At 50.6% G+C, this 25,906-nt stretch overlaps 1 long non-coding RNA gene across 3 annotated transcripts in view; it reads right to left on the bottom strand.

The window, feature by feature from the left end:
• The window catches only part of LOC135246136 (uncharacterized), a 45,004-nt gene that overhangs the window by 17,205 nt on the left and 1,893 nt on the right, over nucleotides 1-25,906 (bottom strand). For 2 of the 3 annotated variants that reach the window (XR_010327512.1, XR_010327511.1), the window contains exon 2: nucleotides 25,543-25,655. This is a non-coding gene — a long non-coding RNA (uncharacterized LOC135246136). Of the gene's footprint in view, nucleotides 1-11,776; nucleotides 11,911-25,542; nucleotides 25,656-25,906 lie in introns of those variants that run through there. The other variant, XR_010327513.1, reaches the window with a different exon arrangement.

The following is a 25,906-nucleotide window of genomic DNA, read 5'->3' as shown; positions in this document are numbered from 1 at the left end:
CACACGCGCGCGCGCGCGCATGCACACACACACACCACCCTCCTGCCAGCCTAGCGCGCACACGCATAATTCATACACTGGTTTGCACTAAATGATGGAGGTCTAGGTTCAGTGCCGTTCTTACCTGACCTCACACTAGCCTGTTTACTTCCCTTTGCGGTCCCCTCTGCGCCGTTTGCTAACTGCACTTACAGTAATGCAGCCTCGCTGACTCACCGCCCTCTCCCACATTCACCATCACGCTGCAGAAGCAGGGTGCGAGAAAAACAAGGGCAGCAGCGACCTGCAGCACGTTGCTCAGCCCTCTTCCACACAGCGGCTGCGCCTCACAGAGAACATCGCCCCAACAGCGGCTGCGCCTCACAGAGAACATCGCCCCAAAAACATCGCCACTGGGCGACCCCAGAAATCTAGTGTTGCAAAAATCAATTATTCCTCGTTTTAATTGCCATAAACTCAAAAGCCTCATCTAGTTTCCCCAAATTAATACAACACATTCAATTCTCCATGGTAACAGTGAGGTCACGTTTGAATACGTTGTTTTTGCATTGTTTATTTTTTGACATTTCACCGCGGGTTCTCTTCAGCGCTGACTTACTCAGGCCGAAAGGGGGAAAGTGAAAACATCTGTGAAGTTCGTTTTAGGCGGGTGAGACGCAGGAAGTGGTGCTTTCACAGCACGGTAAGCCCCTCCCCTCAGGACGCGGGCCCTGGGACAGAATCCTCCTCTGTCCATCGAAGGGCCCGTGAGAGAGAGAGAGAGAGAGCAGCGCGTCTCCTCTGAAGCGCCCCCTGCCCTCAGGTCCCGTGAATGCGGGTTTTCTCCACCACCAGCTTCAAACAGAGTGACTGCAAGCATCAAATTACCCAGCATTCCCAGGTGGAAGAAGGTGAAAAGGAATGGGAGGAATGTGGTAATGAAAGGCCCCACATGGCTAATGGCAGCCAGTGCCGCTATCAGCGTAACGGCACAGACCGCAGCGCCTTGATGTGCAGTAATCCGCGCTGCTGCATTGAGTGAGCATAACAGCGCAGTGAGTCACACGCAGACGGCCCCAGACTTGTGCGCCCAGAAGGACTCATTTCCCTGTCATGGCGAATGCGGCCAAGCCAGAATCTACACCCCTCCCCCTCCCCTTTGCCCCCCTCCTTCCCCGTCTCAACAATGGCTAAATTGAAGCTTTGGTGGCCGCCGTCGACGAGGCGGCTGAGCTTCGCCTCTCTCACTGTCGAGCTGTCAGGGGTGACGGCTTTAGGCTCTGTGATCATCGCCATGGCAACCCTTCACCACCGCAGACGGATGCACAGGCAACAGAAAACAGACAGTACAACGAGAAGCAGACAGACAGAAAGTCAAATAATGACTGCGGACCTGAGCGCCTATAGGAAACCAAAGCCGTGTTTACGGAAACACAGTGCGTCACCGCCAGGTTAGAGAAGCTGAACGTCTCAAAGGGGGTTAGGAGGCGGAAGCTTCCTGGTTGGCTCCTGAGCGGGCCTCAGCAGCACGGCTGCAGTTCCGCTTCCTCCTCACTCAAATCCGCACACGCCGCAAGGTGCTGTTAGCGACCTTTGACCCCTCAGCTCAGCCTAGCAGCAAGGCCAGAGGCATGTCAATAAATGGCCTAGTAGGAGACAGCTAGCTCAGTTCACTCAGCTTTGGCTCCCAGTCCTGGTGTGGTCACTGCTCTAGCCTACGGAAGTGAAGCCTGAGCGGTCCACAGTGAGAGAGGCTCGCGGCGCTAGCGCGCAGGCGCAGAACCTCACATTCACCACGCGGCGTCGTGCGGTAGGAAAGAACGCTGTTTACATTAAGCCAACCGCAAGTGAAGCTGCTCTAAGCAGTGTCAACAGTTCAGGCAGCAGCCGCCTGCTGACGCCGCGCTGTTCACGGAAAAGACCGCTCGGCCACGTTTTTCCGCTCGCTGCCGCTCGTCCCGCTCGGCGGCGCGGCTCCCAGAATGGCGAGCAGGAGGAGGGGGGCCCCCTCACGCGCAGGCTGACTGAGCTGCCCTGGTGGGACTGGAGGGGGGTCTCTGGTGCTCGGCTAGACAGGAATGCCCCGCTGATGGGCTCGTTTAGACAGGGCTTCAGCACCTCTCCCCCGACGGCTCGCCGCGTGTCAGCAACACGGACACCGGAGCTTTCACCAGCGCGTGAGCTGCTGTGTGCGCGGCGAACACAAACTGCGTCCACGCACGCACATCCTCAGCCACAGCATAACCCTCTAAGGCGTGAGATCACAAATATGTGATTAGAATGTTCCTAACTGAACGTTCTAATGCTGATGTCACAATCGCTACTGGTAACTGAAAGCAGCAGAGTTCTAGAACACTGACTTAATTTGTTCCAGAAAACCTACTCTTCAAAGGGTTAAATGGATGCACATGCCCTCCCCTAGACCTGCGTGCTCATGCTCGTGTGTGCTCACGCACGCCTCTTCTCCACACGGGTCGTCATGTCTGAGCAGAGACGCGACGGAGGGGCTGCCTGGACGGCGGCGTCTAGATAGATAGATAGATAGATAGATAGAAACTTTATTGATCCCGTAGGGAAGTTCCCTTAGGGAAATTCAGGTTTCCAGTGAGTACAGCACCATAAGTCAAAAAGTTAACAAATTAAACATCACACATCAAATATCAAACATAGAGATAGTAACAATATACATAAAATAAATAAAGAAAATAAATAAAGAATAAAGTAGCAGCGGTTATATAAAATAGCAGCGGTTGTTCCAGTCTATAACCAGCGCTGAGGTAATCGCCCCCTTTGGCTCCAATTAGCAGGGCAGACTCCAGACCTTCTCCTGCACCCCGCGCCGTTAAGGCAATGCGCTTGTTAGAGGCTGCAGGTTCAAATCCCTGCTCTGCTACCCTTGGGCAAGGCACTTAAACCCAGATTTATTCAGTGAAGCTAACGACCCAGCTGTATAAATGGATAGCACATACAAATGTAAACAGTGTAGGGTCGCTGCGCATGAACTGTATCTGTTTAGCATAAAACATCATGCAATGCCGTGGGTCACCTCGTTCAGGCCCGCTCTGAAAAGCCTTAGCCAGCGGTGGGATGTAGAGTAACTGCTCACTCACAAGTCAGTCATTCAGCGTGCTTTTGAACGTGAAAAAATGCCCAAACACAAGTACATTTATGGATCTTTCTGTGTGTCGACAGCTTTGAAATCAGACCAGCAGTGCGATGCATTATTTACATATTCGGTATGAGCCTTTTCAAAAGTACAGTTTTTTTTTTTTTTAATTGCTCAAAATTGTTGTGCATAAATGCAGCATCATCTTTACGCCGCTCGTGAAACCAGAGCGAGCCAGATTAGGCCAGGCCCTGTGTTAGACTCACAGGGGAAATACAGGCCCCTTGCTGTGGCCTGCGTTGCTAGTATTTGTAGGTCAATCCGTCACAATCCTGCCCTTTCCACACATCACAGTATATCCATATATTAATAATTCAAGGCTGCCCCGTATACATTTAAGCAATACAGTATTAAATTGCACCAGCTTCGTGTTGTCATTCTATTGATAGCTGACACAATCCTGAGGGAAGTTGTTCCTTTTGATATTGACAACTGGATTAGGACTTGGCTCAAAGACACAGCCTGAGCTGCTCACAAATTGTCTACAAGGATGTCGGATATCGAATGGCTTGCACTGTGCTGTGCATGACATTATATAAATACACACATCCATCAACCCCTGCACTGCAAAAAAAAAAAAAAAACTGAAAATTACACCACACAGTTGAGCAGGATCGACTTGTCTGTGTGCGTGTGTAGACACAAATATATATATACACAAACACATTCTGCATCATATCATATTTTCCGTTCAGGTTTCAAAAACACAGGAACAAGCCATAGTATAAAATTTCAAGCTCTTTTACACCATGCCACTTTGAAGACCCTTTATTTGAACATCATTGTCAATTTGTTACGCTAAGATAAAAATAACCAAAAATAAAAGTAAAGAGCAAAAGGATATAAAAATACAGAACACACACACACACACGTACATGTACACACACACACACACACACACACACACACACGCACACACACACACACACACACGCACACGCACACGTACACGTACACACACACACGCATGCACAAACAAACACACACACAGGCCCACAAGCATGCATGCGCACACACACATTCCTGTGCACACACACACACACAGGCCCACAAGCACGGACGCGCACGCGCACACACACACACACACACACAGGCCCACAAGCACGCATGCGCACACACACATACCTGTACACACACACACACACGCACGCGCACACACACACACACACACACACACACACGCGCACGCACACACACACACACATGTACACACGCACACACCCTCTCTGTATGCTGCAATGCTAGCTCTATTCTGGGAGAGATCAAACGCCACACACGCGTTCTTCGTGGGCTTCTCTGCGTCTGACAGCGAGAACACTCATCACATTTCACACGCACAGAGAGAGCGGCGCTGCTCATGGCTTTCATTGGCAGAAACTGCGACTCGTTTCCACGTGACGCTCGCATTCTCACATCAGAGCAAAGCGGTTCGATAAGGCATAGCCATGCGTGCCACCTGCGGTCTCATATCCTCTGTGTTTGAACAGACGCGGTCTATACGGTTCATATCTGTGTGGCTCTACTGCGTGAACACTACATGCAGCTATAACGGCAGACATGTTCACAGCGGATTTTGATAATGAAATTCCCTGTTGAGCCCGCTCTCCTCATTAACACCATCTGGAAACAGCCGTAGCAGGCTTTTGTACGGGGATGCTGCAGCTACATTCTCTGGCCTCGCTGTTCAGCCTTCATCTGGAGTTGCGGGATTGGAGGGAAGTTGCCACACCCTCTCATGCTCATTGGCTAACAGAGGAGAAGATGCTGGAGAACAGGGCAGCCACATGTTGACATAATGCATCTGGGAGTGACGCAGGGCTTTGAGAACTCCATGGGGCCCCAGAGGCCGTGGGCCGGGCCTCTTTTTTCTTTTTTTCAGTCTTCCCTCAGTTCATTTGTTCTTGTTTCCGTCCCCTGGAGGGCTGGGTTGGGGGGCATGTTGAGAGGGCTGTTCTTATTGGAAATCAATAAAAAATAATTTGATAAAAGCTGAGGGGGGTGTGAGACATGTTCAGCTGGAGGCCCTGAGGGTCAGATGGAGTCAAGTCAGAACTGAAACTGACGGCAAGCCTAACCCCGCGACGGCCTGCTACTGTCCTTCAGCTAAAGAACTAAAATGCAAAGCTTCTAATAAAATTATTGCACATTTTTATATAATGATTTATAAACACAATTCTACAATGTGTGCACACAGCACTGAAATAGCACATTCATTTTGAACAGGGAACGGCTTTCTACGGACAGAGCACAAAACGGCCCCTTCAATGGCAGGACTTCAAAAGGTGCTCATTTCCCTCCGTGCGATGGTGAGGCCCCGGGCCACCTAACCGCCCAGTCCTGCATTTCAAAGGGCTGGACGTTCGGCCGCGCGGTCGCTTAGCAACACTAAACACAGAGCTGCATGTGAAAAGACGTCCCGGCACGCTCTCCAGAGCCCTCGGCCCGGCGAAGTCGCGACTCGCTCACAAGCGCCCCCTCCCTGCAGATGCAGGGACAGCTCATCCATCCAGGTCATTAAAGAGCTCTGGCTTTGCTTCCTGCTTCCAGGCCTACACAGACCAGCACAGTAACTGCTGTCTCAGAAAGAAAAGCTTAACGGTGATCATTTCGGCCATTCGTCTTATTCTTGCCCTAACGGCTCCCTACCCCAGTTGTGAGTGACTTAATGACATCATTTTAAACCCACCGGCAGGAGAGGATCGGGGCCGATGTGCCTTACAGGACACTCCATCTACCTCTTCTCCGGCAGCGCGCGACTCAGAAGAGGCTCCCCCGTCCTCCTGCGTCACGGCACATTTTGTTCCGCCTCCGTTTCCCCGGCTGATTCAGACGGAGCGCTCCACGTCCTCAGAGTTATTCCGGGCTCTCTGTAAATCCCCATTGTGTTTCGCGCTCCGAAATACTCCCCTAAAAATAACCCAGTCCTTCTGGAGGAACCGTGGTCCCCCGGGGTAACCATGGAAACAGAGGGGGCCCAGGCGCAGGTTAGGAGGTCAGGGAGGCGCCGGGATGCTATCCGTGTACATTCATAAACGCCCCGCGCTGTAAAGGATGCTGAAAGCACACAGAAACAGAGCCTGCAGCTATCACAAACGCACGCATGTGCAACACATGCAGCAGACCAGATTCATCTGCAAACAGCTACAGCGGAGACGCATCAGGCTCTGGGTTATGGGCCCCAGCACGCTTACACTGCGCCACTCTCCTATTGTGTACATATGTGAGTCCACATACGCACACATGCACACAGCCCCCTCCGCTCCCCGTACACAATGAGTCTTATTCCCCACTGAGGGCTGGTCTCCAGTGAAGCTCCGTTGGGTTTGACTGAGGACACAAGCACACCGCCACGGGGTAGGGACTCCCAACACACACGCAGGCAAACCCTCCCACCGCATCGTCCCAGCCCACCCCCTTCCCGGCAGAGCTAAGCCCCTCTGATCCCACAGACTCCACCTGTTTGACATTATGTATTTCACAGCATTATAAACAGGCCGCCGGTGGTCTTTCAGAGGTTTATGCCCAGTTTAGGCTTCAGGCCTCAGCCTGTCAAAGCTCCGCTGAGACTGCAGCTCCCATTGGCCGGCTCACCACCGCCTCCTGGCTGTCAATCAAACGCTGAGTCCCGTCCCTTTTCAAACGCAAACGCAACCGCAAGTGTTCCTGCTGAAAATGGCTTCGGAAAGTTGCTTTCAAAGCAGTGCGTTTTTTTCAGGTGCCACGACTGCATGTGACCAGAATGCCTGGTAACCAGGTAACGTCCTCTAACCGACCCAAAGGGCTGAACGCTAAAACACACCCCGCGCCGGAAAGGGGACAGTTGGCCTCATGCGCTCTGCAGTTTTTTATTTTCACAAGGCGCGCTTTTTTATCTCGCCGGCTGCAAAAAGAGCAGCCATGCGGGTTAAAGAGAGAGAGAGACAGAGAGAGAGAGAGAGAGAGATGCCAACAGGACAGCAGTGTTCATTTCAAGCCCCTTTAAAGTGCTCAAGGCTGCCGAGGATTCTTCTTCCCTTCTGAGGAAGAGGAGCATGTGCTGGCCTCCAGAGCGTGGGCGGTACACGTGCCGCGGACCCCAGAGGCGGATCAATCATCCGCTAGGGCGTCGGTCTCGGACATTCTACCCAGAATGCCTCTGCCGTGTAGTTTGCGTTTCCACACGGAGCCTGTGATTTGACTGATGGGGAAACTGAACCCTGAGGCTCCGCCCACCGTGACACCAGGGCACCGAAAAAGCCAAACGAGCTCGCTGGGCTCGACCTGCACGTGGAACGCATTTCTCAGGAGGAAACGAAAACAACCCGTACTCCCAGCATGCACTGCTCCATATTCAGAGGCCTACAGGAGCCTTAGACGCATGCATTCAAAAACATTCTTTTTTAAATGTACTTTTTGCTTCTATTTTTCTTTTGAGTCTGAGTTGGTGAGTTCTTTTTAATCTTAATTTTTTTTTTTTAATTCTGAAAATGTGTCCAGCAACCAAAACGCATTGCTGATAATGTAACTAACATTCCACGAGCAGAGAAAAGCCATTTGCACATGAGTACGCCCGCTATCATTCCTGGTTATTAGCAAGGCGCTTTTAAAAGGTAATACACTTTTTAATACCGTTGAAAAGAAAGGGTCATTTCACGTGTGCACCAAATAAATGAAACAAGAAAACAAAGAAAGAAAAGAAGAGAAAACCCCATGACCAGGCGCGGTGAGCGTGCTCTCTGCCTGAGCGAGTGTTTTCTGAAGGTAAGGGTCACGGCAGTCTTGTGTCGCTCAGCACACTGGAACGGTAGAACACTGTCGTAGGTGTGAGGAATGAAGCTGCTCAGAAATAGCCCTGCTTTGAGAGGCGCTAATTGAGTGGGGCGACCCCCCTCAAATCCACACACGGCCCCCCCCCCAGCTGCAGGGTCCAGTCGCAAGGCTGCCCCCCGCCCCCCCAAGCCCAGGCTGAGCTCCTCTAATGCCGCCCAGCGCTCGTCTGGACCAGGCACATTTCTGGGGTCTCATTCCACGCGCCCCCCCCCCCCCCCGAGGGTCTGCTCATGCATAAATCACAGAAAGCTTTTTTTGGGTCCTCCGGGTGAAACCAAGGGTCCCCTGTCTAACCCCAGAGTGGTACATTTCCACAGACAACTACAACGTGCAGTCTATATGCACTATGGTAGCTTATACTGAATGTATTGAAACATTACGGGTCTGGCTTGAATATGACAATGATGAAATTAAATTAACAGTGATAAGAAAGGTTAACCCTTTAAGGCACGAGATCGCAAATATATGATTCAACTGTTCTTAACTGAACATTCTAAGGAACATTAGAATGTCCTAATTCAGTTAAGAACATTTGAACTCTTAACTGAACATTCTAATGCTGATGTAACAATCACTACTGGCAATTGAAAGCAATGGTGTTCTGGAACACAGACTTAGAAAAGTCTACCCTTCAAAGGGTTAAACAAACTAGACGGACAGTAATTGCTGCACAGACGCAGATTAACAGCCTTAATTCTACGGGGAACATCAGTCACTTCCTCTCAAGATGTGGGCCTGAAGCTCCTCAGCAGGAGAGCTGATCTGGGATCATTTTAGGCATCCGCTCATAATGGAAGAGGTCAGGGTACCGACAGCGGCCAGCTGATCCCGGGAAAGGGAGCGCTGTTTAGTCTGCAGGCACAAGCCTGACCCATCTCTCCTGTTAGCGGTCCGTGCGCCGCCGGGCGCTTCTATTTCAGGCCCTCCCTCGCAGCTGGAGGCCATGCGCTCCGCTGCAAGGTCAGAGCAAGGTCAGAGCAAGGCCAGAGCTTAAGCAGAGCTAAGAAGGCCTCGCTGAGAGCGGAGAGAGCACCGTCAGGGGAGCGATGATGTAACTCAGGTAAGATGCTGACATCACGGCTCCCTGAGCTGTCGGTAATGCGATAAATTAATTTATTTAGCCGGGAAGAACTTTTTTAAATCTTTTTTTAATGTGCTTTGCGACTGAGCAGACTGCAATAAAACTGACCTCATGCAAACTTGAGCTGTATTTCTTCTCCCAAAAATAAAGCGCACACTCATTTTTTAAGAAAGCTTAACTGCACCTGCAGGCTGATCACGGACAGGGAGGGAGGGAGGGGGGCAGCACACAGGTAAGGGCGTCTTCGTACGGCATGGAGTCCGGCCTCCTTTTTATACTGCGCAGTCACAGCCGAAACACGGCTGCACCTTTCACACGCTGCGGTTTCCTGCCGCGCACCCAGAGTCGCTCACCGTGACCAACGTGGCACGCGGTAAAGGACGGTATGAATGAACCGCCACCCGGAGCGCTGGCCAGCACACGTATGACCGCTGCGGCCGCACACGCGTGTACCTGCCCCCGCCCGCCCGCTCGCCCGCCCGGAACAATGCAGAGACGCGGCCTCTTCATATCTGGCAGACAAAGAGGCATCCTGGCTATGCGTCCCAGCCCGGCTAAATATACCCAGCCCGTGCTATCCTGGGAGGAAAGGATCTTTGCGGAGTAATCCCTGCATTGTAACCTAATGCCATGTCAAGGATTGACAGCAAAGGTCTTAGTGTGCAGAATCTGCAGAGTGAGGTCATTCCAGACATTGCCTCCCACGGCCTGATTGTCTGCTCATTTTATCACTGTTAACATCATTCGATAAATAAACAAATACTGTGGATACAATATTTACTACTGACACTGTGAGGGCATAAGTGTCTCATTTGCACCGCTCAGGAATACTAAATTATCAGCGACCACATCTAAGAGGTTAATTAAAAAATTTCTAATTTCAAGAGCAGGAAATGATCGACTGCATAGAAAGTTCCGGTAGCATGAGCTAGGCCATCACCACCATCCATACTGCAGGTGAGGCAGGGGTTCCTCGCGGCACCTTAACATTGCAATTAATGACACTCCTCTGACACAGACAGAGAGAAGCCCTACTTCTCTCTGAAACCACAACCAATCACACTGTAGGACCAAGTCATGTGATCATCTCTTTTCTAATGGTGCTTTGATTTTTAGAGTAAACTGAAACCTCCTCACTAGTTTTCTTCTGAGTGGTGCAAATGAATGAAATGAACCCGAAAGCTGAATATTCTATACTACATGCATCACTGGCAAAAACTGAAACTTAGCTTTAATTTTAAGCGCAAGGTGTGGATGACGTCTGACCACAAGGACGAAGGCGATTGGACCTTTTGCACATTTTTAGAACTTTTTTAGGAAATCTCCGCACTTCTTTTTTCTCCCATTTTGGAACGCCCGTCACTGTGCCATTTCCCCGTTTCACACGCACCAGCACGCGTGACTGCCGCACACGGAGCCAGCTGCCTGGGCTCATCGCTTAGCAACCCACCGGCCGAGCGGCAGACACTGCAGCAGACCACTACAGATCACACACAGCTGGTGCAGGCCACAGTTGGTTGACTGACTGCACCCGGGGGTGGGAGGGGTGGAGGGTGGTTTGCTGTCGCAAATGGGTGGATGAGTGACGATATGGCCAATCACATACAGTACTAGGCCACCTCTGTTTTTATTTTAAAAAATAATAATAATAAAATAAGACAGTGTGGCACAGTTTCCCATAAACCACTTTCTAAACTACGCCCATTAATTGCAGTGTACAAGCAAATAAACAGAGTACCACGGTTCCTAATAAATCACACAGCACTCGTCCTGTTCTAAATAAAGCATCTGGATGTGCAGCTGCACACAGAGAACAATGTCTTCTCCAGTCGTTCGTCTGACAGACACATTTGTATTTTTGCCCTTAAAGTCACTGCTGATAACACATACATCAGACCGGAGCATGAAATGTACTTTTTCTGCTAACAAAAAATCAACTAATATTGGAGTATTATTCTAATATTCCAGGGGACAATGGACTGAATATTTTTTACTGTCAATGTATATAACATGCATGAATAAATTACATGCATTTCTCACCTTAGTCCCTAAGTGCGTGTTAGAGGGGCCCCATCTCAATCATAAACTTGCCCTCTGGTAAAATGCAACATTTTCAAAGTCAAAAAAAGTTCACGCCTGACTACGTCACTGCTTTGCATTTTTATCTTTTTTTATTGCAAAGTTAAAAATAAACCATCGCAACTATTCGCTCTTTTTCAAAACGTGACCCGCATACGGTGTCAACGTCCTTCGAGGGGTGACGTCACCAAAAAAGAAAAGGGGGAAGGAACTCGGTTAACGAGGGAAGGAGCAGCGGGGCCTCCATCGGCATGCTGAAGGAGCAGCGGAGGGAACAGGCCCAAAACGGGCGGTCATCTTCAGCGCGGTTGCGCTCCGGAGCCGCCCGACCGGCGGGGCTATCTGAGCGCCGGCGTTTTTTCGGTAAAAACGGGCGAGGGTCAAGCCGCGCCGCGCCGCGTCAGAGTCGCCGTTCTCGCGGCCCCTCACTCGCACACACCCGCCGTGGAAAGCGTGGCTCGGCAGCCGCTTAGGCTAATCGCATTAGCCCCCGAGCCGCCATCTCCGCCTCCCTTCCTGCAGTGACACAGCTGAAACCCCCACAAGCCTTTATTTCAGGCCTCAAAGCCACCCGTGGCCACGGGGAGGGGCTGGGTTAACTCCTGAGGCTAGCCTTCAGTGGTGCCGGTGGGTCTGAGGATGGGAGTCCTGTGTTTCTCTTTTCATCTTTTTTATTTTGTTCCGTTAGCATCATGATTGACACTGAAGGAACCAGGTGGGGTGACTGTGCTGTGCTGAGTAACAGCAGAAAGCCGCAGAGCTGGCGGCTTCTCTCCAGGGTCACAGCTGGCCTCACCTGTTCCGCCAGGTAAGAACACAGCATCAGTTTGTGCATGGTACACGCAGGACGGCTGCTTGCTTTACTTTATGCGTCTGCCACCTACACACGGCTGCAGCACTGGTCCCTGTGTAAGGCGGTTTCCAGGGGAAACCAGCACATCCCATAATAATCAACCATTTATGCCATGTGAATGACGATGCAGTGAATCACATCTCATAACACGAGATGAAACAAGATCATCACAGATGAAACAAGTTTAAACCCCCACCTCTTAACATGGCCACTCTCCATCTATATCTACTTACACTAATAAACCCTGCCCAGTTTGTGACAGCACTGCCTCTCTGACATTCGCAGAATTTGTCCACAGCTGTCCGTCTGTTATTAGCCTCAGCCGCAGATACACTGTTACTCTGCCAGTGTCTGGAATGTCAGAGTTTGTGAGGTTTGTTTTCCAGCAATCTGGTGTGTTCTGATATCAATCTGGTCCGGCAGGTTCTAGTCACAGTTTAACTTTCAGTCACACTTCTCTCAAAGGTGGAGTTCGCAGGAATTACTACCGCCATCGGGAGCCCCTCCCACACGAAAAATTTGCCAAAGGTGTAAGTGACCACTGGTTTATCAGCAGAGCACGTTCCTGGAGTTTTGGGTGGACTTCTCTCACATCAAAGTGCAAAAGCAGATTTAAATACTGCATATAATCTACATATATGTATATATGCATGTACAGTACATATACTATACAGGATTTCTGTATGTTGTACTGTACAGTACACACACGTACGTATACATATATGTGTAAGGAAAGAAAAGAGTGCAACAAGTGGAGACAGAAGAAATGAATTACAAACCAGCAGTCAAATTTCAGTCAATTATAGAGACTGGACATTTATATTGTCCAAATAATTAGAAAACCGGACCATTCCGGTCCAAAAGTGGGCATCTGGCAACCCTAGACCTGATGCGCTGTGCGTTTGTCAGCGGGCGTTTGTGGGGGGGTCGGGGTGGGTGGGGGCGTGGGTGGCTTTTCAGGCAGAGCCCAGGAGTTGAGCGAAAGCCTTTCATCTGCCCCCCCACCCCCGACAGCTGGCTGTTACGTTACAGCGGCTGCCCCCCCCCCTTCCCCCCTGTCCCCCAGCGCTCGGCGTTTCGGGGAACGCAAACCCCTGATTTGAGGCAGCTGCACTAATAGCCTGAGCCAGATTTATGGAGGCATGAAATTCTCCTTCCCAGCACTGCCAATGACCTAAATAGGGCGTCGCGCGGCGGGCCGGAACCCGAGGCCAGGCCTCCATGCTGCGTGCCGCGCACAAATACATCAGCGGGGTTCAGCTCCCCTATATAGATGGCAGCCCGTCCCCGGGGCCTGCAGAACTACAGGCTATTTCCAAAGCTGTTAATTAACGCTGACACCTGGGCGCTCCTCCGCGTCCCCCGGGCGAGCGCGGTCAGGAGGCCCTATCGGACGGGGCCGGCCGCGGTCAGGAGGCCCTATCGGACGGGGCCGGCCGCGGTCAGGAGGCCCTATCGGACGGGGCCGGCCGCGGTCAGGAGGCCCTATCGGACGGGGCCGGCTGCGGTCAGGAGGCCCTATCGACGGGCGCCGTCCCAGGGCCTGCATGGGACAGGCTTTCCGCGTCAGGAGCGCCCTATCGCCCGGTCGCCGGCGCGCGTCAGGAGGCCCTATCGGACGGGGCCGGCCGCGGTCAGGAGGCCCTATCAGACAGGGCGATCGTGCTTGCAGATCCATCCCATCGCTACTATATCCTTAGACTAAACAAAGGTGTTGCCAGTTACCTTAGACTGCAATCACTTAGCAGACGCTCTTATTCACAGCGACTTACAAAAGTCAGTGTTTGCACTGAAGGCCCATGTTTAACCCGGAAGTGTTAAGTTAATCGAACAAAGCAGACCTTGTGAGATGAGACGAGGACGGCCCTGTCGACTGTAACCCTCCCCCCCCCCAGTGTAAATTACAGCCAATCATGCGCTAGTAGAGCATGCCAGGGGGTCGGGGCTTTAGTCAGAAACAGAGGAGCAGTCACACAGTCTCAGGGCAGCTCACTCACAGCTGATGGCAGTTGGGCTCAGGTTTTAAGGCCCACGTCTGCTCCACACAGCTGAAACATGCCCCACCCCAGACAGCTGAACCCCACCCGGCCCGCACGTGCCCCAGTCCCAGTCCCAGCCCCAGCCCCTGATCCTGCCCCTGCCCCACACAGCTGACCCCCTCCCTGCCCTCCCCCTCTGTTATTGTGTGGCCTGCTCTGCCTCGCTGTTTAACTCCATTATGGGAGAACAAGAGCGCCAGAGAGGCAGAAAAGGGGGCAGAAGCCCCTCGTGCTCCAGTTTCCAACAAAGAGGCGACGCACGCTCCACTGTGTGTGTGCGTGTGTGTGTGTGTGTATGTGTGTGTATGTGTGTGTGAGTATGTGTGTGTGTGTGTGTGTGTGTATCTGTGTGTGAGTATGTGTGTGCCTGCAGGGGGGTGAAAGGTGAGGTTGCTGTGGTCTGTTGTTACACAGGGGGTGTGAATGCCTGTGGGTGCATAGCCCACACACCCCGTACTGTACCACTGCCCCCTACCACCCCCACCCCCCCCAAACTCTCTTTCATAGAAAGAGGCCATTTCACTTTGGGGGGGGGAGGCGAGACAGTCATAGCCACATGTCCTTTTATTTTCAGATCCTGCATCCCCATAGAACCGCACGACAGTTCAGCGCAGAGGTTACTCTGTACACCGCTTTGACAGCCAGAGAGGGGAAAGAACGCAACAGTGACAGGCCAGCATTCTCACAAGCCCTACGGGGGGGCTTCGTGTTTCAGCCGCTTACCATTTCACCTGCCCGAAATTCACTAAAGGGAAAATCTAATTTACCAAAGGTTCACAGCACTAAGTCTCAGTGCAAGATGAGTGTGTATAAAGTTTTTTTTTTTTTTTTTAACTGAAATTACATCTAGATAGACAGAGATGGACGGGCCCATAAAACATGTTTCACAGACGGAGCTTGTGTACCAGAGAGGTGCTTCAGTCCATACTGCGTAAGCTCATGGTCTGATCTGCAGAGGACCGGTGCCGGTCTCCTTTAGCTACAGTGCAGCCTGCCTGTAAGCACACCAGACTGAATGACCCTGCTGCAGAGGTGGAAACACTGCGGGACTGAATCATTCATATTCAAAGCCTGTTTGAATAGCCTTTGAGTAAATAATGAAGCGCAGACCGTAAAATAACGAACAATTCACAGAATGAAATATTCATAGAATGCGCTGCAGATTAATAGCACGTAATTATTCTGCGTTTTCTTTTCGGCATAATAAATGGGCCGATAGGAAACGTATCTGAGATCTCAGGAGCGTGATCGCTGCTTAATCAGCGAACGGCTCGCCGTGGGCAGCGGCAGCGGCGTTTAGAGCAACTTGCCAAACACCAAGTTGCCAAAAAAACTTTCATTCTTAAAAACAATTCTTGGCAAAAATAAGGTGAATTAGCATCCTGTTTCAGTCGAGCGCGGCGCTGTGCACTAATAATACCCCGCTCGGAGTTATAAAATGATCCGCGGTGGACGCTGCTCTTACAAACAGGCTACGCTGCGTTAGCACTCCTGGTTTGCTTACGTAGGAGGATAAGGCATTATCTGTAGGCCCATTGGCTGAGGCTCAGCTAACCCTGCAATAGACGTGCTCGCCAGCGGCCACACAAATGCAGAAGAGAGCAGGCCTCGGCCTTCAGGAGACTGGCCACTAAAGGCATATGGGGTAAAGTGCTGGGGCTGTGGGTGGGAGAGCGCGTGGGAGCCGTACTACACACACTGGCCCGTTACACAGCCTCCCTTCTGTCCTCAGCGTCTGTGAACGCAGCCAAGCTTCCTACGTGAAACAGGGGTGAAACAAGGGAAATCCCATTTTCGCCATTGAGCCCCCATTCCCGGGAATTCGCCGCACCGTTCTTCCCGCAGTACCGTCAGATGGAATGCGATGGTGGAATGAGGCCCGGTTGCCACGGCCGCGCTCCTTTGTCACGCAGTGACCCCCCTGTACGGAGCTGTGTGTGCGGAACAGGTGGCGCGGGGTGCCTGTGCACCGCCTGCAGCACACACAGCTGAGCGAGGGGCCTGGGAGCGCATGTGACACGCGCGGGCAGCCAAAGCTCTCCACGCTCACAGCTGTGGTGTGATGTGTGTGTGTGTACATGTGTATATAAGTGTGTGTGTGTATGTACCTGTGTGTGTGCGTGTGTATGTGTGTGTGTGTGTGTGTGTGTGCGCGTACATGTGTATATAAGTGTGTGTGTGTGTGTGTGTGTGTGTGCGTGTAGGGAACTGTCACCACCTCTCTCCCCTGACACCAGGCTGAAAGGCACGTACGACACACACCAAGCGGGGCTGTGCACTTCACTTGGCCGGTGCGTCGCTGAGAGGCCATACATCCAGCGGCCTCCACAACGCCACGCTGTGCGCCAAAGCACGTGCTGAGCCCGCAAACACAGCGCACTCCCGAGATCTCGAGTGTTCAACCAACTTACCCCCCTGGACTCGTACGCACTCTGTCAGAGCTGAATCAACGCTTGACATTTTACTGCGTGTACCTGGCTTTCAGTACACGAGTAAACAGGACACAAGTGGGGAGGGGGCATCCTAACACTGGCAAATGGATCACACAAACAGAGCATTAACTCAGGCCTGTGAAAAGCTCCGCTCGTACACACAGCCTGCGATCCATGCCGGAGCTGCACCGCAGCTGATTAAAGCCTCGGCGCTAATCACAGAGAGACTGACAGCGTCTTCAGCGCGGGAGCAAGCAGGGACACGGTCACCACGCCGCAACAGCAAAATAAAGAAATAAATACAGTTAAAAATAAATCATTAACCCTTTTCAGCACACTAAGCCCTCAGGGTAAAGCTGGTACACTGCATTATGTGAAAGACGGAGCGGGAATAATGGCGTCTGACGTCGATGCACATATAGTACGAACTGCTAATAGCTGGGAGAGTGGCGGAAAGAGTTTGCTGGTTGCTAAGAGGGGGTCCACGGGCACACGGGATGCGACACACACGCCACAGCTCTTCAGCACAGCGTCCGTGTGGATCGGGCAGTTAAGGTCTCCGCTGGCGTATTTTCAAAAGCACGAATCAGCATCGGCCATTAGTGAGAAACGCACGTCACCTCAGTTTAACCGACAGGGCGTTTCGCACCAGTGTGAAGGTGACTGGTCCTTACGGCAGCTGACCACGATGCAGTGGGACGAGCCTACAAGGAAGACAGCACGTCCCAATTCAACCTTCGGGTGCAGAACTTGATTTTTCAACGTCAGCAGCAGCAGCGGCAACACAAAAGGACGACTTAAAATATAAAGCGCTGGCATCAATCCAAAAGCAGTGCAAGAAAAGAGAGATTTTTATAAAAGGTGACCGAGCTCAGTAGCCACGCTCAGCGGCACACCTTTTCCTTTAGCTGTTAGCGCAGTGAGGCTAACGCGCGCGCCGCCTGGTTCTGAGCGCGCTCAGTAGGTCAGGAGGTTCCCCTCCAATCTGCCGCCCCTCCATCAGACCCGGTGCTGCGCCTCCTCCCTTCCCATGAGCCTCTGAGCTGAAAATAGAGGCGTCTCCACTGGACTGAGTTAGCACTTCCTCCGGTTCACACCGGCCCCCTAATCCCGGCGTCGCGCTCTCCTAATATGGCGTGCGGGCGGCCCGGGTGGCCGAACGCTGGATTAATGCGCAGAGTTAATTACGCTGTCAGCGCTCAGGCGAGTCACTGGGATTACCCGCCACGCAGACGAGCAGATCCTGTGAGGAGTCAAGCCACTCCCAGCGTCACTTCACCCTTCACCGCATCAAACGCCGTTTAGCGCCAGCTATCCCATAATCCACTTCAATCTGCCATCAACGCCCACATTTCAACATCAAGACAGAGCACATACATCTCCGTCGATGTGATAAAATACTCTTCAACACATCTTCACGTCATGTCTGCTCATTATAACCCTCAGAACCCTTTTACATTTATCAAAACTTATATTTTGAATTAACTGTCACAAATACATTAAAAGTAAATATTTTTTTATACAAAATGACCTCACATGTGCAAGCCACAGAGTGACATTTGGATATTGAGGCTTCAGAAATGAATCTATAATTTGTAAAAGGATCCTTGCTCATGCCCAGGCTCTGCAGATTTTAGCCTTTGGCACTATTGATTCACCACGTTTCCATGTAAAGAGGACCGTTCTGTCCCTCCTACACTCCATCTCCTGCCTGTCATCATACAGTGGACACATCTGTGCATCTGCTGTCCTTCTTTGACCCTTTAAGACCACAAATATGTGATTAGAATGTTCTGAACTGCTATGTCCTAATTCCTAACAATCACTGCTGGCAATTAAAAGCAATGGAGTTCTAGAAGACTGAATTAGAATTTTGAAAAAACACTGCAAAAACCCTCCTCTTGAAAAGGATAATGCTGCAGGCGGGCTCATTTTCATCAAAGAATAGAGCAGAGGGGGGAAAAAAGCTCACGTTTCTTTGTCTGGGATTTGCCTGTCAGCCAGTGGGGGGAGGGGCTTATCTGGGTGACCTCTGTTAATAGGCTGTGCCGTTCTCTATTGGGCGAGGCTCGAGGGGCCTGTTCTGTATGTGTGCCAGCACCAAAGCGGGTCTGTAATCCTTTAATACCTCGCACCTGAACACGGCGTTTCTGAACACGCCGCTCCAGAACAGCCATTCTGAGGACGGCGGCGGGAGAACGGGAACGCCGCGCGACCTTGGCGGAGTACGCGCCGTGCGCTCCCACGTCTGAGCTCGCTCTCCGGGACCGTTTCAGGGGACCGCCCGGGTGCGGCGGGTTCGACCGGCGGATCGGCGAAGCCTGCAAACGGGCCGCTCGCCCGCGGGGATCACAGCACACCCCTGCAGACAGCTGGGGGGGGAGACTCTGCAGCACAATGGGCTGTCAGTCCAGCTCACACCACTCCTCCCCAGCAGGTTCATCCAGCTCTCCAGCACCTCCTGACCTCCACTGGCCTGGCGCATAGTCACACACACACATTCTCTCTCATACACACACACACAGATACACACACACACACACACACACACACACTCTCTCTCACACACACACACACATCACCCCACACACACACTCTCTCCACACCACACACACCACTCTCTCTCTCACCACACACACACACCTCACTCTCTCTCACACCCCTCCTCTCTCTCACACACACACCCACCACACACTCTCACTCACACACACACAAACACACACACACACTCTCTCTCACACACACACACTCTCTCTCGCTCTCACACACACACACTCACTCCTCTACCACACACCACCACACACACACACCACACACACACACACACCACACACACACACACACACACCACCACCACCACCCACACCACCATCACACACACACACACACACACCCCCCACACACACACACACTCTCTCGCTCCCTCTCTCTCTCACACACACACACACAGGTTCACAGTGGACACCCTCTCATTATCCTCAGCCCCACTGTAATTATCAGCGCTGCTCTGAAAGTGGCCTGCGCACACAGCCTCAGGTTTCGCCGCCGTGCCCGTGGCAGCGAGAGGCGGTCAGAGGGGGCCGTCCCGCAGCGGTATCCAGGGCCCGCGGCACGCCCAGCACTAAATCACCGCCCGCACCTCTCCTCCTCCCGGGTCAGGGGTAGAATGTCAGGGCCCAGCCCGGGGCCGTCCCACCAAAACCGGCCGCCTAATTTATGTACGCGCGCCCGGGGGGGGGTTCTGGTCAGGGGGGCTCTAGCTCCGAAACGGGGCACGTGCACACTGAGCTGGTGCACGCTCTCAGAAAACCCTCCACGCCCCGCTTCTTAGAAAGCCGTCAGGTGTCCAAACAGGAGCGGGGGGCCCGGGACACGCCCACTTCTACGATGGCGCTCCTTCAGAGACGGGCACAGGCGAGGCGTACGATTGGTCGGGCTGAACGGCCACGACTACAAAAGGCCGGGAGTACTGACCGGCAGAGAGTGGAGATTTTTACACATGCAAATCTAATGCAGCCAGGCATTATCAGCAGACTGAAGTCTAGTGGGCAGTTTTATTACGCTGTGTTCAGGAATGTGTGCAGAGCAGTTGCAGTTGAACGCGACGTGTTCCTGAAAGTACTTCTGCAGACAGAACTGCCTACCAGTGCAACACCTCCAGGGAAACGGAGGATTCAGCATCATGGAAGGATGCCCAAGCTCCATTTTATCCTTTCATCTTTATGGAAAAATGATGCGATTGGCAATGGAACACAAGCCCATCCTTACCACATTCACAGTCTATTGACTGAGCAAACCTCCAATCAATCAGTCCTTGGTTTGCATAACGGCATTCACAAAACTCCTCCACACAGCACTGCACAGTCAGCCTAATGAGCACACTGGCTTTCAGGCCACAGTTCAGAAGCAACACAGCTCACTTCAGGCATATTCATAAGTAGAAGACTTCTCCATGTTAACTCAGGCATGGGGTTTCAATTTAACAGTCGCCTGGAGGGAGGAATGCATTTGAGGTTTCTGTAAAAGTTCACAGATGACATCATCTCTCATCATCGCCCTACCCCCCCCGCCCGCCCGGGGGGCTGGATGAGTGGAGTATCCCGGTCTGTGCATTCCGCTCTGTTAACCTCTCTGGCACTGCCACGGCCACTGATGGATTGGGCTTTTAGCCTTTCGCTTCCCTGTCTCTTCCCCGCACACTCGTCCCTGCACGTCTAAAACATGAGGGGGGATACATTTCAGACACCTCACCGCACACATCCACGCACGCACACACATCCACACACGCACACACAGACACGCACACAAACACACACACACACACAAACACACACACACACAGACACGCGCACAAACACATACACAAACACATACACACACAAACACACACACAGACACAGACACGCACACACACACACAGACATGCGCACAAACACATACACAAACACATACACACACACAGACACACACACAGACACACACACACAAACACACACACAGACACGCGCACAAACACACACACATGTACACACACACGCACACACACGTACACACACGCAAACACAGACACGCGCACACACACACATACACACACGCACACACACACGTTCCTTTGTGTGATCAGTGGCTGCAGGTGCAGTGAATGAAAAGATGTGAGGAGGACAGAGTGCTGGAACAGAGCGTGGATCGCGCTGTCCCCCGCACCCATCACAACAGGGCCTGCTGAAACGCTACCTCGCAGTCTAAGTGCTGCTGCCTGCCCTGACTGACAGATCATATGCATATGCGTTTGCATGTCTGTTTGAGCGCACAAGCAAGATTTCACGGTTCCGTGCCCACATAGCATTTTGGCATGGCAATCACAACCATAGATATCAAACTACTAGAGCGACAGCAACAACAACTGCAGTTTGCCTCAGGGTTTTTTAAACTGGTCAGGCTTTCGACAGCATGAGGTTACGAGCCTAACGTCACGCTGGCACAGAAGGAAAGCAAGGCCTGAACAATGTCGTGTGCAAGGCAGATTTTACACTAAACCACTCACTAACAAGGAGACACATTCTCACTGGCCACACTGTGGCCCCCTGTATAAATTAGTCAACCTGCAACGGACCTCAGCCAATCAATAACCATCAGTAAAAAATTCAATATTTATCGATTGTGAGGTCAAAGTTCCCTGTTAAAAGGTTATGGTTCATCTTCAGTATATATCCATCATGCTGTGACATCATTAAAAACATTACAATGTATGTACAGAAGAGAGCAGAATTTGATTTCAGTTGAGGAAATCTTTTTTTTTTTTGGAAGATAATGTTCTTCAAAAATATTGCAGTCAGAACTTTTATCATATAATGTATAAATCCTAATTTAGACCGCATGGCAGTACTCACTGTGTACACCAACAGCCGTGATGTGATCAGCATAATATGTGACTGGAAATGTTTTGCAAGAGCTCTCATTAATAATGCAGCATGGCTTCATTAGAATAGAATAACTTTATTTTTCCGGGACTTAAGCACTTTCTCCAGGACAATGTGCTCTGTTGTCTTTGATGAGATTTTGAACAGTGCCCCTTACAAATTTAAGAGAAACATCTCTGTTCACCAATATAAAGTACTAAATATGATTCTATGATTTTGGTTATTAATAGAGTGCATTTCTAAAGGGCTCTGCAGGCATTTTCCAAAATTTTACCGAAAATTTAAATGCTATTTTTTAAAATACATTTTTTTACCCAGGTGTGGTGTGTGTGTGTGTGTGTGTGTGTGTGTAAAACTGGTATTTGTGAACACACACACACACACACACGTAGGCGGGACAGACGGCTCCTCCGGACCCACAGCGTTTTGTTGTTACCTCCCCATCACCCGGCGCCTTGGCAACGGTAACACAGCGAACATCGCCGTGGCGAAGACGCCTCGGCGTCCCCGCGCTGTGACATCAGCAGCTGTGTTTGTTTACTGGAGGGGGGGGGGGGATGACGGGCGCTCTGCTCGCCGGTCCGGGGAGGGAACGAGCTCCCAGCGAATGAATTACTGGATTGATTGGAGGCGAGCGCTCGCCAGCCTGAAGGAGCGACACTCCAAACCGCCGGGACTCCATTGAGAGGGAGTCTCGGACCCGTTGAGCCAAGTGCTGGCCAAGTGTCCCTCTCATCAAAGCCAAGCTGTTCAGCTGGCCCAGAACGGCCCAAGCTCATGCTTTACCGGATTTTATTAAGACACAAAAGGCCCGCAAATGGATGGAAAAACTGTTTCAATCCTGCACATAAACAAAGGGCGTGCTGTACACCGATGGGAACTGTAGGCTTTTTAAATTAAGAGTTATTTTTAATGAGTATTTACCAGGTTTTTACGTGCACAATCGAACTGATAAAATTTAGCTAATTTCATTTGAAGAAATGTATTGTATGTGCAAGATGCATTCTGTCTCAAGTAGATGAGCCGGCTAAAAAGTTGGGCAAACAGGCTCACTTACTAATAACACAAGAAAATTATCTAAGTATAGAACAACACACATTCAATGCACAAGTATCATACCACTACTCAAAGTCTTGATCATTTCAAAAACTATTCCCATTAAAATCTATACCCCATCACATTTGGATAGTAACCCAATACGTAAGAATAATAGAAATGAATGCGTTACCGCATATTAGCAGGATTTACCGTAACACACACACACACACACGTACGTGCACACCGACATTCATGAAAAACACAACACACACCCACACACCCGCACGCATGCACACCCGCACACACACACTTCTCATAGACCTGTCTAGCTGAAATGCGGGTGCAGGTGATGTGACTCGGGGGGAATGCAGGACCCCCGTGTGAGCCGGCTGGCTGCTGTGTGCTGCACTGTTCCTCCGGCTGGCTCTCCTGGGACAGCGCTGGAGATTTGGGTTACACACAGCACCCCTGTGCATTCCAGCTGTATCCTATATCTGGATTGGTTTCAGCTTTTTCCACATAATGGATGGCTTTCGGTTTTAGGGTTAAGGACAGCTGATCTTGAATCCATAAAGGGGGGGGGGGGGGGGGGGGGGCACAGAACTTTGATTCCCCCATCCAGGAACACACCAAATAATGCCAAATCCATCCCTGTCATTCTAAAGCACTTAGAAATCTGAGACTCAGTAAAGCGTGTGACATAATGCTGTCTGCAGCACAGGTCCCCTAAGGCCTGTAGTTCTGGTGCCATCTCTATCAGACTTGGCTAACAGGTAAAATGATATTCCTCAGGCTTTACAACCACAGACAGGGACAGAACTGTGGTCTTTGTGTGGGAAAGCTTGGCGGCTGACTTCAGTAGAGCCAGAGCCTCTTTGGGTGGGCAAGTGCAGCCTTAACACACAGAAACTCAACACAGTGAACGCACTTTGGAAAAGAGGTGAGTCACAGACAGGCGTAGCAGACAGATACCCTTTACTAAAGCCTGTACATTACGTCCCTTTACCACAGGTTTCCACATAAAGCCCCAAGATGGGGGGCATAACTGGGGCCAGGGTGACACCAAGTGAAATTAACAAATAGCATTCCACAGGCAGTTGCTCTAATTGACTACTACTGTAGTGATTATAGAGATGAATTTCAAATTCAAAACGCTGACTGTATCATACAAACTGGCTTTAACACCCATCGCAAAATATTTGCACACTGACTTCTGAGACAAAAATCTGTCACTTCATTGTGGGTTTTAAACATGATTTTAGACATGCTCATATGAGGGGAGCATTTCATACGGGAGGCTGAACAGAAGACAGCGCCTGCCCCTGTTTCCAAACCCAGAGGCCTTTCACAAAAGGCCTCAGGCCAGGAAAAATTACAGGTGTTCAGTCGACTGCACAACTCCGTCGAGTTCAGAGGCTTCCAGTCTCCCATTTGGATTTTACTCAGTCTCTCATAGGGCTCTGTTACATCACAATGTGGGAGACTGAACAAGGGAAGCCAAATCCCCAAGCAGTTTGTCAGGAGAAATTAGCATTTCAGTATAATGGGGGGTGGACATATTACATCTTCCTGAAGAATGCCAATGCCCCCCTCCTGCTCCAGAGGAGGAGGCTTGGTATTAGCAATTAGCTCATGGCTTCTTTTTTTATTTCTGAATAGCAGACACAGACAATTATATAACAGCGTCAAATTCCAAGAGGGCCTTCAATCCAGCCAAGCACTCAACTTTTATTTGTCTTTTTTTTTTTTTATTTGTTTTTGCAGTTGTGTTGATGTATGACACTGTATTAGTACAGGAGGAACTAGGACAGGGGTCCTCTCTCTTATTCAGAAAGGGTCGGTGTGGGTGCAGGCCTTTTTTCAAACAAGCACTTACACACCTGATTCTGCTAATCAAGGTGTCTTAGCAACGGCTCTAGCGGTTGATTAGTAGAATCAGGTGAGCCCACCCACACTGGCCCTTTCTGGATAAGATTAAGGACCCCTGGTCTAGGGTCTCCCTTATCATCCCTCAAACTGAATTTCTTCAAAATAATCAAACTGAGGACTTGGTGGAGCAAAGCTGTTGCAATGTGGTGTGTTCAGCTCCATTCAGATGCTACCTAGCTGGGATACAGGGACAGAACACCCCCCCACCCCCTCTTGAATCACTTATATAGTGATGTCATTTTCTCATAAATCATGGATTATGGAATAAATTGGTACAAGTCATCCAGTGATTATCGTTGATGCATTCCCATACCATGAGTATGCATAGCGGTACTGAGTACCGCTTGCGTAATGCTAGCATTTCAAGGAAAAGGCCAGTGATGGGGGCACGTGGACCTAAATATGACACCCAGCTGGGACTGCATTCTCCGCTTTCACACCTCTGTCCCAAAAGTGTTACTGTACAACCCACAGCGCAAGGCGGGACCGAACATTCCTTCGAGGGAAATCAGTGCCAGAAGTGGTTGACCATTAACTTGTGAACTTTTATTTCTGAATAAAAAAGTGTTTCAACTTGTAACTTTAATCTGTATTTTATCATTTGAATTTGTATCAAACGACTTTTACATTTAATTTATCATCTAGAATTCACATAACCCTGGTACATTTCCCAAGTGCAATTCAGGGCTTGTAAAGCTTGTAGAGTAAAAATATTACCTGTCAACTGGTCGGTTCGTAGCTGGTACGAACTATCTCTGAATGTGTTGGAAGATGATATGGATCTTGCATCCCTTGTATCAAACGCTGTCCATCTCACCTAACACTACCTGCTGCCAATGTAAATAAACAGGGAAACAATTAAATGTTAAATGGAAAAAAAAAACATGTGCGTTTGCAAACCATTTTTTCAGACACAAGTTTCAACTGACTTGAGCGAATCTTGCTTTCCAGCATACAGCCCACTGCCTTCAAAAATGTCACTTAAGACTAGAAAGAACGCAAAGGAGTTAACTGATTTTCAGGTGGTGGAGCTTCAGTTTCTTACAAGCTAATCAACCATGACACTTCGAACGACTGGCTA

Source organism: Anguilla rostrata, chromosome 19, assembly GCF_018555375.3.
Source record: "Anguilla rostrata isolate EN2019 chromosome 19, ASM1855537v3, whole genome shotgun sequence".
Classification (NCBI taxonomy): Eukaryota; Metazoa; Chordata; class Actinopteri; order Anguilliformes; family Anguillidae; genus Anguilla; species Anguilla rostrata.
Note: the sequence above shows the minus strand (reverse complement) of the source record. Positions and strands in the feature narration are given on the sequence as shown.